This window comes from Sciurus carolinensis, chromosome 2, assembly GCF_902686445.1.
Source record: "Sciurus carolinensis chromosome 2, mSciCar1.2, whole genome shotgun sequence".
Lineage (NCBI taxonomy): Eukaryota > Metazoa > Chordata > Mammalia > Rodentia > Sciuridae > Sciurus > Sciurus carolinensis.
In genome coordinates, this window is record NC_062214.1 from 99,830,406 (window position 1) to 99,843,942 (window position 13,537).

General features: G+C 36.5%; 1 protein-coding gene across 1 annotated transcript in view; it reads right to left on the reverse strand.

Annotated features, from left to right (window-relative positions):
• Unc13c (unc-13 homolog C) overlaps positions 1–13,537 on the reverse strand; it is a 613,741-nt gene that overhangs the window by 513,440 nt on the left and 86,764 nt on the right.

Genomic DNA, 13,537 nt, shown 5'->3' on the forward strand with positions numbered 1-13,537 from the left:
AAATCTAAGCAAAGAAGGAGAGAAACTAGAGCCCCTGAAAGGTAGAGGCTGCAGCAAACTGGAAAACACAGGTCCTGAAATTTGTCCCATGGACATGCATGTTTCAAATATTATAAAACTTACTTGAGAAAAATAAAACATCTGATTTTCATGTGAATATACCTAAATTTTTTTTTATAAAAACAACAGATGAAAAAATGAAATCCTATACAGTCTAAAAAAAAATAGGTCTGTAGGCTAACTGTGATGTACAGGCCATAGCCCTCAACTAACTGATGGGATATAATATTGTCTTATATATATATTCAGACTCAAATTCTTTTCTCCCTGAGGTCCATGTGCAGTGACTTGCCTTTTTTAAATGCTTGTAGCACATATATTCCACTCAGTCAGCTCTTGGCATAGACTGCTTTCCATGTTCAGTTATTTTTTTTTCATTCTCCATGTCCTGTATTCCTAACTAGATTATAAGATCCTTGAGGACCCTTGAGCATGGTGAAATATCTCAATTTCCGTAACAATTGGCTCAATGCCTCAAACACAGTAAGGGCTTAATGAAATCATTTGGATTGATGTAGAAATATGTTATAAATAGCCCTAGATAAGTCAGAAAGACCAATTTTGAGTTACTTGGATTCTTCATTGATAGTGGTAAACACTAATAAAATTAACCAAATGGGGACTTTGGAATGCAGCAAGCCTAAGCTAGACAAGGGAAGGAAATAAATTGGATACAAATTGGAAAGGAAGAAATCAAATTATCATTGATGGCAGATGAAATGATCCTATTCTTAGAAGCTCCAAAAATCACCAGAAATTTCTCAAACTGATTTAAAAATTCATCAAAGTAGCAGGAAACAAAATCAACATGCAAAAATCAATAACATTTTTTGTTTCTTAAAAAATTTTGTTTTTAAGCACTTTCTGTTTATACATAGCAGGTGAGTTCATCTTGACAAAGTCATACATGCATGGAAATCAATTTCAGTTCATGATCCCCCAATAACTTTTTATAGACCAATAATGAGTGATCTGAAAAATAAGTAGGAAAACAATTTCATTCATAACAGACTCAAAAAATATGGTGGAATAAATCTAACCAACAAGGTGAAAGACCTCTACAATGAAAACTATAGAGTACTGAAGAAAATGCTAGAAAAAGGAAAGAGTTCCCATATTCATGGATAAGCAAAACTGGCTATATTATCAAAAGCAATCTACATACTTAATGTAATCCCTATGAAAATATAAATGACATTCTTCAGAAATCAAGAAAAAAATGATTTAAAATTCATATGGAAAAATAAAAAGCCCAGAATAATCAAAATATTTGTCAGCAAAATGAGCAATGCTGGAAGCATTATGATACCCTATTTCCAATCAAGTTTCATGTTGTAGTAATAAAAGTAGTATGATACAGGCATAAAAACAGACATGTAGACCAATGGGATACAATAGAAGGCACAGAGACAAATCTATATGTACAGTCATCTGATCTTTGACAACGGAACCAAAATTATACATTGGAGAAAAGACAGGTTTTTTAAAAATATTACTGGGAAAACTGAATATTCACATGTAGAAGAACATAATTAGATCCTCATCTCTGACCCTACACAAAAGACAACTCAGAAGGGATCAAAGACTTAGGAATTAGACCAGAAACTTTGCAACTGCTAGAAGAGAACGTAAGACTAATACTTGAACATACAATTTCAGGCAATGACTTTCTTAGTAGGACTCCTAAAGCTCAGGAAATAATACCAAGAATTAGTAAACAGGATGGCATCGATTAAAATGCTTCTGCACAGTAAGAGTATGAAGAGAGAGTCTATAGAATGGGAGAAAATCTTTGCCAGATACTCTTCCAATAGAGGATCAGCATCTAGAATATATAAAGAATTCAAAAAGTTAACAACAAAAGCAAATAAACCAATCAATAAATGGGCAAATGAATTAAAAAGACACATTTTATTCTTAAAAGAAGAAACACAAATGGTAAAACAAATACTTTAAAAATTTTTTGAACACCTTTTTCAATCAGGGAAATGCAAATCAGAACTATACTCTCACTATACATCTCATACATCTCATACATCTCATACATCTCATACATCTCATACATCTCATCTCACTATACATCTCATCTATACATCTCACTGCAGTCAGAATGGCAGCCATCAAAAATATAAACAACAATAATTGATAGAGAAAATGTAGGGAGAAAAGAATATTTATATACTGCTGGCAGAATTGCAAATCAGTACTACCACTATGGAAATCATTATGGAGGTTCCTCAGATGAATGGAACCATCATATGACCCAGATATACCACTCCTCAGTATTTACTCAAAAGAATGAAAGTCAGCAGACTATAGCAAAACAGACATACACATACATGTTTATAGCAGTTCAATTCATAGTAGCCAAGATAACAGAACCAGCCTAAGCATCTGTTGACAGATTAATTAAGAAAATGTAGTTTATAAAACAGAAGAAGTTTACTCAACCATAAAGAAGAACAAAACTATGTCATTTGAAAGAAAATGGATGGACTTGGAGAACAAAATGCTAAATGAAATAAGCCAGATTCAGAAAATCAAAGGTTGTAATTTTTCTCGCATATGTGGAAGCTAGAGAATAAAGGGGAGAAACAGAGAAAGAGAGAAGAAGGAGAGAGAGAGAGAGACAGAGAAAAGAGATATTTCATGAAAATAGAAGGGAGACCAGTAGAGTATATAAAGGGGACAGAATATATAAAGGGGATCAGGGTGAGGGAAAGGAAAATATGGGGAATAAAATTGACCAAATTATGTTATGTGCATGTAAAGTATATCACAATGAATCCCATTATTATGTATAATTATAATGCATCAATAAAAAAATTTAAAACCTAAGAAGGAATGTCAGCTCTTGAAGTTATATGACCTTGAAGTTATGCTCATTTGTAAAATGAAATGTTAACCACATTCACCTCATTTGGTGTATTAAATAAAATGATGTTTAAAGTATATAGCATACAGGATGTGCCAATAACCACTGATTCTTTTCCTTGCTTCTCTGACCAAGGAAAGAGAAGGGTTCTTACAGGAGATTTAAGATTATTCCTCATATTGCTCTTCAACATCTATAGAAAATCAAGTGTAGTAACTGCTGTGGAATACCCAGGGAACAAGTACCATAGTCCAAGACACTGGTTTTACACTCTAATTTGTGATTTCAAATCAAGTATGGTTTTCTGAGTTGACTTGAAAAATAATTCTTCGAAGCAATCAAAATACTTCAGCTAATGTATGGTCTATGGCAAGAACACGTTTGCAGCTTTGAAGAAAATAAAGACAAGTTTGAGAGAAACTATGTGGTCCCCAAGATTATTTTATGCCAAATATAATAAATATTAAAAATAAAAAGACATATTAAGAAAGCATAAACAGTGTTTTGGTTTTCACAGGTGAACTTACGAATGTCTATGCACAGGAGCTGTGTGAGCAGAAGACTGCTAGTGACAGATAAAAAGGAGGCTTATGAACAGAGCTTCCAAAATGGCAGAGACAGTTCATCACAGAATGCCTCTAAAATACTGGGGTCTGAATTGGAGCAAATTATATTCCATATATTTATAGTTATATCAAATTTAATCCTAATGTAATATATTATTATTATGAACCAATAAAGATATGGCAATAAAGGGGACTTTAACAGCCATGTGATCCAGCCTTTATCTCTACAACCTCCTGATGGTTAACCTGGAATTACTTACTAACTTTCAATCCCAAGGAGAACTCAGTCCTTCAAGTTATAATATTTGCCATACTAAAAGGAATAAAATTTAGACAAGACCTTAGAGCTGTTTCCTTTTGTCTCCCAAGCCTGATCTCTGTAGACACACAAAACAGCTTAATGTAACATGCATATTTGTATGCATAAGTACTGGATATCCTATTGTGTTTCTGGAATTATTTATGCATGATAGGTAAAACAGAATAAATGTAATGCACTTTGTTAAATGATTCATCATTTGATGACAAAACACATGCATTGTGCCTTATTTGAGAACACCTAAAATAGACATAATGCCTTTTGTACAACTAACTTTATTATCCTTCAATTATATTCTCCCTTATTATGGGATCCTTATGTAAAAAGAAAAAAAAATTGACATTTCTAGTGCACTTTTTTGAAATTCAGTAGCCACTATAATTTTAGTAGTCTATATAGTCTTTCATGTATTTCTATAGTTCATTCATTGTCATTTTTGAAAAGAAAATTGTATATTTAGTATGAAAGAGAAACAGGAAGTTTTTCTTCCCTTGGGAAAGTGATGGAGCCTGCTTCTCAATAACTCCAATCTAAGAATCCTAGGTTTACCAAATACAAACTCTTGTTTTCCATCTGAAATTTAAATTTAACTGAGCATTCTGTATTTTATCTGGCAATACATATTACTCCAATTCTTTAATATGGGAAAGAAGTCAGACTGTATACATTTCTACTTAAGTATTTTCACAAGTATTTGACCTTATTATGTCTCATAGCATTCTACCTGTCGAGCACTGGGAACATTATCTTCATTCTAATCAGGTAAGGGCTGAGGTGCCAGGATTTATGAATAATGCAGGCTCAGAGAGTTAATGACAAATAAGCTAAGTATTCACTAGTAACTTCACAGAGATACAAACACCTAGTTCATTATGGAATTGCTGTCTACTTTGTACAACAGGCACTCATACAGATATGCCTGTCAAAAGTGTAAACTTCCACTTACCCTTCTGTTTTATTTATGCAGCATAAATAAAACACTATTTCCTAAAACAATATTCAAATGATTCATCATAGGGGCATTTTTTTCTTGTCACAGTATGACTTATGGACTGAAACAATGAATTCTTCTTTTCTGGAGAAAACAATTTTTTAAAAAAAATCAATTGAAACCAAACATTTAACAATTTTATAAACACATTAATTACATATGAGAATAGAGAATACAGAGTTAGGTGTGGATCATGTTCCCCTAAAAGACAAACTAATAGTCACAGTTGTTCTTTCAGGAGACAAGAATTAAAAGGCATTTCAAGTATGGTATTGACCTAAATAAATATTCAATGATGTCTATGTGAAGAGAAACCAGTTTTCCTTGAGGTAAATGTTCTTACTTTAGGCAACATTACTTTCAGGAAGACTCGACCATGACTGAGATAATAATCATTGAATTGAAGTAAATAGGGGTATGGAGAAGAATTGCTATTGTTAATAATCTAAGTAACTCATTTATCTTGAAAAATATCAGCATCGATCAGGGTTTTAGGCTAAAAGACTGTCAAAACAAGCCAAGCATTAGATAGAGTGACTATGGTTAACACTTCATGAATTGGCATGGCAAAAATCTATCCTGTCAAGATTTAAAATAACCAAATATAAGTTTCTGTTTTCTTTCAACACTGACCTTAAAATCTAGGCATTAAATTTGGATATTGAGCGAATATTTTGCCTCCTAGAATATTGTACTGGACAAAATCTGATAGACATCTTGACACTAACATCCCTAGGACTTTCTCTCCCAGTTCCTCAGTTTTGAGTGCTCACATATTCCACTGGCCTCATTTTTGGTTTCTACTCCTCATAACAGAGAAATGGCCTGTCAGTTTGATCTTCAACTTCCTGAAATCATCTTAATTATAACATGTGACTTCCTCTGAACATCACAAATCCCACTTTGGTGGGCCTCAATTCCTCAATTTCCTCAAGTGGGAAGTTCTCTGAGAAGCCTGTGGCCACCCAGAGGTAGGGTTCAGGCTTGGAGCTGAACAAAATTTCTCAGCTTATAGCACATCTCCCTGTGTCTGTTTTACTTAACTGTGTAGATGACATTGAATTTGAACATGGACCTCCAAGCCTAGAAAAAAATGTTTGCAAATGGTATGCACAAGATGACTTGACTCTAAACAAACATCAGTACTGATTTATTAATAAAGAATTTCAAAAGTCTATCCCCAGATTGACTTGAGAAGTTACTCATCAGAACAGGGTCAAAGACATATACAGTACTGATTATGTGCTAGGCTACTTACCATCATGATAGCAGGCAGGAAAAGCCCTAGATAAAAATCTTAATCACTCTACAATTACTTATTAAATTAGATCCATGAGTATCTTTTATTGACATTAACTATAAAAGCAAAATAAATTATTCCCAAAAGTTGCTCTGGAGTTATGTTTGCTGATAGGGTTGAGTTGTTTTTTGTTTTTGTTTTTTGCTTTAATTATTTTTCTATTTACTTTAACACTTCTCAAGTAGAATTAAAGTCATAGAGAAAAGTTAATTCATATCTCCAGAATTTTACATGGATGTTTATACTAACAGTAACATTTATGGATATGGCCAATTAATCATGCAAACAATTCTTACTTTATTTTTTATAGGAAGTTATATATTTTTTTATTTAGCTTTTAATTTTTTACAGACTGCATTTTGATTCATTGTACACAAATGGGTTACATCATTTTGTTTCTATGGTTGTACATGATGTAGATTCATACCACTCATGTAATCATACATGTACATAGGGTAATGATGTCTGTCTCATTCCACAATTTTTAATACCCCCCTCTAGTTTCCTTCTACGTATTCTAAAGTTCCCCCATTCTCCTCTCACTCCCCATCCCCCGACCCCCATTATATATCATCTTGTCATAGTCTGTTTTGCATGGCTATAGCAGACTACCACAAACAAGATAATTTAAAAAGAAAATGCATTTATTTCTCCCAGTTCTGAAGGTTCAGAAGTCCAAGATCAAGGTGCTGGCATCTGCTGAGGGGCTTCATGTGGCATTATGACGGTGGGAGGTGACACATGAGACACAGCAAAGGTGCAAACACACATTTCTCTTCCTCTTTTTAAAAAGCCACTAATGCCATCTTGGAGGTTCACCCTCATGACCTCATCTAGATCTAATTACCTCCCAAAGAACCCCACCTCCTAATACAATCAACATTTGACACAAAAACTTTGGGGGGACACATTAAAACTATAATTATGGTACCAGTATTATAATTACTTAATAGTAGTCCCTTTATTGGAAGTCAATAAGTCATTATTGATAGATGCCATAGAGAATAGCCAGAATTCACCAATACCATTTCCTCTTCCTATACGCATAGAAAGGGTACCTGTTTTAGTCTCTCTTGAAGTTAAAATTGGGTCATAGGACTAGCCCTAGCCAATAGAATGGCCTCCTCCTTGAAAGTTCCTGTCAGATCCTCAACTCTTCCCTACTAACTGAAAGTGAAGAATATCTAGATGGCAAAGCCACCCTGAACCAAAAGCCCAGATGCCTGCATCTTCACATCCTCACTTGGATAATAGCCTCCTACTCTATATTGAGATATGATGTGGGCAAGAAATAAATCCTTGTTGTGTTAAGCCATTGTGATTTGGGAGTTGTTAAAGGAACTTACCAGCATTACTTTTATATCAAGGAAGTGGTTCAGATTCAATATTCTGTGTCACCTTAGCATGGTTCATGATCAATGAAAAATAATCTCAGATTCAAAAGGGAGCAAGGAGGGAAATGGTGACTAGTATGAATTGGTAGCAGAGATCATGCAATTCAGAAAAAACAAAACAGAGAATTGAGTTCGGAACCTACAGAATCTGAGACTTGGCAAATCAAATGCAGAAATAGCAGAAATAAAGGCAGAGATGAAAAATATTGCCTAGAGCTGGCTCCTTTGTTAGGAATGTCAAGAGAGGCCACCAATAGAGAGCAAAGCCCCTGAGGACTCTACAGACTATACCTAGTACCTATTTCTCAGGTCCAGGTCCTGAGTAGCCAGACCTGTTGAAATGCATATTGCCAAAGAGAGCTCTGAGAAAAAGTGTGGTTTGCATATCTAATTTGGAGACCTAGATATTAGCTGAGAATTCTGAGTACCATGAAATTGGAATGAATGAATCTTAAATTCAGGCAGATTTCTATAACAAGAATAATAATAGCTAGAAATACTGTACAGTGATTTTTTTTCACTTATTTTACTTCTCAAGTATACTTATCCCTTTCCAATTTTGAGAACTTAATATAAGACTTTCTTCAAAAGTCTTGATGATGGTCAGCAATGACAAACTAAAACCTCTAAGATTTTAGCAAGCACATCTAAAGAGAAGGGAAGTCTTCAATTAAGCTCTATTTCATGATGGCAAATTAAACAGTATGTCTAGTTGTTCCTACTTAACTGCTCTTGACAAGATTTTAGGTGGTGGTTCCTGCTGATAGATTGAGTGCAAAGGAGTGAGAAGGACCAGAAATGGGTAAGGGAAGTGACGGATGTGAATAAATATGTATTTGGAAGATTTCCATTTAATTCTTTTGAATGAGCTTCTGTTTTGCGTTAGCAACATCTCTTGGGAAATCAGCCACAGTGCATTTGTTTCACTGTTCCCACCTGCATATTGAATGAAACTGTGCAGACTCATTATGAATGTATTCTCTACGGATTCTAACTAAGGGAAACACAGTGAAAACGTCAGGCATTGGCCTGCCAGCCCTGTATGGTGAAGAAAGGCCTCACCATAGTCTCCCTCTTTTTCAGAGAACTACATTTTATCAAACTTCAAGGTTGTAATAATTTCTTTAAAGGTTTTTTAGTAAAAATTTGAGTACATGTATGTGGATCCAGTAAGCCTATTTATAGGCAAAAATAATAAGAGAAATGAAATCATAGCAAGATGAGAGAGTCATGGATCTCTGTATTTCATAAACTAGTCAGTCGTCCTTGAGTATCTCCAAAGAATTATCTGTGCCTTTATAGGTTAAACAGCCTTCATGAGAGTGATTTCACCAAGAGTTGCACACAAAATGTTATATCTTAAGAATATAAAGGGCCTGGGTGCTGTGGCACACACCTATAATTCCAGCATCTTCGGAGGCTAAGTCAGGAAGACCACAGGTTCCAAGTCAGCCTCAACAACTTAGAGAGGTCCTAAGCAACTTAGTGAGACCCTGTTTCAAAATACAAAATAGAAAGGGCTGAAGATGTGGTTCAGTGGTTAAGTACCCCTGGGTTCAACCCCTGTTACCAAAAAAAGAGAAAGAAAGAAAGAAAGAAAAGAAAAAAATAAATATATGTATATGAAGTAGGAGAAAAATTGAGGCAGGTGGAAGAATTAGATCTATAGTGATACAAGAAGGCCTCCATCTGGTTCCATTGTTTTTGTTTGTGTGATTGTTTTGTTTTAGCCTGACTATAGAACAAGTCTCAGAAATTCATGGGTGGCCACAAACAGGAGTTTCCATGACCTTTGTGTCACTGAATTCCCTTATTTCCAGAATTACATCTTTTGCCTACTGGTCTTCTCCCCTTCTCCTCAAACACATATGCTCCAGGGTAGCTCTTGAGTCTCCCATCTTTGAGTATCTATGCTGCATCCCACTGTGATTTTTCTGCATGTACCCCACAAAAATATTTGTTGAACTCAATGGAAGTATAGCACACACCTAACATAAGAAAGAGGTCATTTTTATAGAGGTTAAGTTATTCCTTTTTTTTTTTTTTTGCAGGGGGGGAAGTATCAAGAAGACCAGCAGAAGGTTAACTGGTCAGCCAACCAAATAGTAATTATTGAGTAGCTACTTCAAACATGGCAGAACTCCATTCATTTTAGGAGCTGGATTTTAATCACAAGAAAGAGACCCAAGGGATGGAACTGATGGTATAATAATTGGACACTGGGTGGTTTATCAAGGCAGGGTCAGTTACAAGGGTCCAGGTAGGAATCTTATTCATGCAGAATAACGCAGGAGCACATCTGGACTTGAAATATGCAAGGCCAGAACTCTTATCTTAATCCCAAGGAATAATGGTAGAATTTCAGGCACCATGAAAGATAAATAATATTTTGCATTTTTTGAGTGCTAAGTATTATTCAAAGCACTTCATATGTTTTATTTCATTTAATCCTCACAACCACCCTATGTACAACCATCCTTTAAATTTTTTTTAAAAGATATATTTTTTCTTCCACATTTTTAAATTATGCATAAAAATCCCAGTCCTTTTTATTTTTCATTTTGAGACAGGGTCTCACTAAGTTGCTGAAGGTCTTCCTAAGTTGCCTAGGCTGGCCCTGAACCTGCAATCCTCCTTCCTCAGCCTCCCAAACTGATGGGATTACAGGCATTAGCCAACCTGCCTGGCTTCATTCTCACTTTTTAGAGGAGACTGAGGAACAAAATGGTTAGGGACTAACATATCAAAGGTCTCACACACATATTTAGTTAGGGAGCAGGCATTTGAACCCCAGCTAGCCATTTGGTGTAGGTGACCTCACTTCAGGCCCCCAAATCCACTTCAAAGGCAGTTCCCAGCTCTGCACATCTGACGCCAGGGTCTGCCGCAGCCTTCAGGGCACCGTGAATGCTCAGTCAATGTTGCTGCCTTTCTAAATGTTGTTTGTTTCTATTTCCCTGACTCCATTGCTGCAGCGCCCCACTCCCCCAACCTACCCTGTGGATGGCCCCGACATTAAGTATTGGAGAGGCAGAGACAGAGTGGGGAAGTTTCAGTGAAAAGCAACAAAAATGATTCAGGAAAGAAAGGGTTGATGTATGTGGAAAGATAGACATATATTCATCTGACTGGGCAGGTGATGGCTAAGAAATGATGTGAACACTGGAGAGGGCAAAGAATGGGCTGGATCTGTCTTTGTTTAGGTACTTTATAGCTCCACCATCAATACTTCTCTTTCTGTGGGCTCATGCTCAAATCCAACAAGGATTTATTGGGTGTAGGAGACTTTGCTTTTAGATACAGTGTGTTTCCAGAGGCTGCATCTTAAGTGGATCAGTTGAGAGGGAAAAACCCGAGGGCACCGGCACTTAGTGCCATCGTCTGAGCTGATGCACTGTGGCATCATTGTTGAAAGTCATCAAATGATAGGGATGAGATAGCAAGATATGATTTTTATGCCCGAAAGAGACCTTAAATATCGTAAAAATTTTTCATTTTATACGTGTGAAGACTAAAGCTCTAAGCAGTCAACTGCTATGTGCAAAGTCTTACACAGAAGTTGGTGGCAGGGAGGCAGGGAGGCATCTGATTAGAAAGAACAGCTGGAACCAAAGCTGTGGAAAAGAGTCAGGTTCATCCACAATACAGATATATCAAGAGACCCCTTTGTAGGGGGCCCAGCTCTAATCTCCAGGGTTTAGTCATAAATCAGACAGACAAGGTACTTATCTTCTCATAGAGACCAGAGGAAGGGACGAACCCACAGTACAGAGGCCATTGTCTCCCCTGGGTGTGAACCCAAACAGCCCAGAGTCAGTGGACAAAAGCAGAACTCTGCCAACTGATCTCTCTAATCCATGACCACTTATTCCAAGTAAACCCCAATGAAGCCTTATGCTTTATTGGTTTATAAATCTCTCTGTAAATACTCTGACATTTCTCCAACTAAGTGATAGGGTCTTCCCTGCCCTTCCCAAGGGCATTCCCTGCCCTTGAATCTGGATGGAACTTTGTTTTCTAGTCTTCCATGGCTAGCAGAATGGACATCATATAACTTCTGAGGCCAGTTTAGAAAGGTCCATGAAGATTCTTCTGATTACTCATTGGGACAATAAGAACCTTCAACTGCTACGTGAATTTATCTAATCTATCCATCTATCATCTATCTATCTCTCTATCTACCTGTCTATATCTATACAAACACAGATTACTTATCTATATGCATGTATACACACATACATGTATGCATGTGTGTATGCTATATATATGAATGTATATAAATTTAAATAAATAAAAATAAACAAGATATCTCTGAGGAGTGCCAGCTATTACCTTCTCAGCTCAGGAGCCAGACTTGTGTGTGAATAACCCTTAAGGATGACCCACCATCTGAGTGCAAACTTATGAGGGACGCTGAATGAGAGCCACCTAGCTGGGCACACTTAACCCCCGGATTCATGGGCAAAATAAGTGATGGTTATTTTTCTAAGTCACTGTTTTGGGGTGATTTATTATATAGCAGTAGATAATGGGAACACCACCCTTCAGAAGTACTATTTCACACTTTGTCTTTTCTCATAATCCATTGAGAGAACAGAAGCAAGTGATCAGATTCCTTCACCACTCCTGCCACCCAAACCCACCTCCTGTCAGCATCTGTACCCAAACTATCTACCCTCCTGTTGCAGGGAATAAGGTGTGGTGTGTCCCTAATCCTACTCAAGACCAAACCCTCTGCTTGGGCAGATGTCCTCATCTGGATTGACAGACTGCTCCTGTCCTGAACTTTGAACATTGAGGAGTGTCAAAGAGTTAAGGCTATGTGACTAAGTGGGACATTCATAGTGGCCATCTGTGGTAATGTCCTAAGTTCCTGGGGCAGCTCCCAGTTGCCTTGCACCCTGCCCAGTTTTTAGCTGGCTCCTCAGCCTCCCCATCTACTTTGTGAACTGTTTGATGCCTTAGATGAATTCCTTTTCTGTTCAATGAAGCTAGAAATTTTTTTTTTCTTTTGACCACGAACCCTGACTTACGAGTGATTACTCATTCTACAAAAGGATTTGCCATGGGTCTTCCTTCCTTCCTTTTCCTTCTAATGAGGATTTCTCTTAAAATGTTTATTTTAATCCAGAAAGTATAAAGCAGAACACAAAGCTACTTATGCTTCCCAATAACCTTACATAGCTAGTTTCTAACTGTCGAATAACTAACACTATTAAGATGGTTAGAAAATTCAAACCATTTCAGTAGGTTTGCATGGAAAAGACCACCTTCTGTACTACTTCCTCTCTATAAAGTAAATCACACTTATGTCATCACACACGGACACATTATGTGCTTTTAAGTGACACTATTTGTATGATTCATTTATTCATTTTGGGGGCTTAAGTTCCATTCTGGGAATGCACTGGTGAGCAAGACAGACATGATTCTTATCTTCAAGGAACTTACATTTATGGGGCGTGTGGTAGCCTTCATGAGGCTCCTCAAAAGCATCCCTTTTCCTTGTCCAAGTTCTGATCAAATTGAAATATAAAAGGAATGATGGAGACCATCATTGCTAATGGCTATGTTCAAACACTCAACCACGTTCAAACATATTATTCTTGTAGCATTTATTTGACATCATATGACTTCATAGAATTCATCCATGATAGTGTCTTCTTTAACATTTTCCCTCCATGTTATTGACAAAAATAAAATGCTAGTTTGTTCCATACACTTAAAAATCTGAATTCAGGAGAATGAATATGAATGAGGTAAAGGTAAATGGAGATATTAAAAAATGATCAAATGATCACAATCCTTGACTACAAGCCAATGGTTTCTAAAAAGATATGTAGAATAAAAACAATAAACAGATGATGTTTTCTTTGGCATACCTTCAGTACTTTCCTTCCTCTTGGTGCCCTCTCCAAACCCACCAAGGACTCTAGCTGCCTAAATCTGTTCCCAGTACCCCTTCCCTAGCATAAACACCCTTAAGAAGTTCCACGTGCCTCTTACTCAACCTCATGCATGGCATTTCCCTA